We start from the raw sequence: 1,615 nt of genomic DNA on the forward strand, positions 1-1,615 counted from the left end.
CCACGAAATTATTTTACTTGTTACAACATAAATAAAAATATTTTTTTTGTCTTCGTGGCGCGTTTATGAAAAAAAAAATTATCGTCTGCTTTTTTTTTTTGCCGTTTTCAAACGAGAGTAACGACGAATACGTATTTATTATAATCATCATTACGTACACAAACACGATAATATTTAATTAAAAGGTCGCGAAATGAAAGGTCGCGGTCGGACATTTTGTAATTTTATTAAAATGGCGGCGACCGAATAAAACAACAACGACAACAATCAATCATTTAATGCGTTTGTTAATTTTATTCATTTATAATTAGGCATAATTATTTAACCGTCATCGCCATAAAAACACGTGACGTCATTACCATCAAATTAATATGAAATTTTTTTTAATTGGGATATATTATATTATTAAATTATTATTATTATTATTATTATTATTATTATTATTATTATTATTATCCACCATTAAACACGACAAGGCTACTTGTCGGAGTTTTTTTTTTTTTAAGTATTTATCCGAGGTTTCTACCCGATTCCTTAGGGACAAATACTCGAATTTCGGTGGTGCCACTTATTATAAGATAGCACCACATCAATTCTTGAAGGTCTTCCTGAGTCCGTCTTTTTCGATGGGAACGATTTGTCTCCTGAACTGGGCTCCAGTGACTAACATCTTTGGAGTGGCCAGGGTCAGAAGCAGTGAAATTCACATTCTCGTCGAGCTGCCTCAGGTCGACAGTAGAACAAGATTTTTGTTTTTGGTTCTTACTTTGTCTTGTTCTCATTTTTTTTGCTCTTTTTAAGCCAACAGCACGTGGCGTTCTCAAACGGTCACCCATCCAAGTTTGCACCACGCCCGATGCTGCTTAACTTCGGTGATCGTACGGGAACCGGTGTGACCAGCACGCTATGGCCGTTGGCTTATTATTATTATTATTATTATTATTACTATAAGACTATTACGTAAAATTCTAGAAAATTTTTAAACAGTTCGAAAAAAAAAAAAAAAAAAAAAAAAACGTTCGAAATGAAAACGACCGTTAAAAATCGATAGAAACGTTTGATAACGAAAAAAAAGAAAAGAAAACGCGGAGGCAGTGATGTATTGGGTTGGCAAAAAGATATTTACGAATTTTTTAAGAAAACAAAAAACGATTTATTAATTATGTCAAATTATTTTTATCTATTATATTATGTTTATTATTATTAGTGACCTTTTGACATTTTTCGGGTGGTATCATTTTCCTTTTTTTATACAACTCTTTAGTTTTAGGAGCAAAAAACTGCTCCAATGCAGTTTTGACCTCATTGTCGTTTTGGAATTTTTGTCCGTTTAAAAAATTTTTTAGGAATCGGAAAAAATGATAATTATTTGGAGCTAGTTTGGGACTATATGGAGGGTGCAGCAAAACATTCCAGCCTAGCTCCAGTAGTTTTTGTCCAGTGGCTAAAGATGGGGAGGGCCTGGCAATATGGTGGTGAAAGACAATTCCTTTGCTATTGGCTAGTTCCGGTCGTTTTTCTTGGATGGTATCATTTAAATTTGTCAATTGTCGAATGTAAACCTCTGAATTTATGGTCTGACATCGTGGCAGCAGCTCAAAGTTGACTATGCCTT

This window comes from Pediculus humanus, genomic scaffold (genome assembly GCF_000006295.1).
Source record: "Pediculus humanus corporis 1103172107775 genomic scaffold, whole genome shotgun sequence".
NCBI classification, from domain to species: Eukaryota; Metazoa; Arthropoda; class Insecta; order Psocodea; family Pediculidae; genus Pediculus; species Pediculus humanus.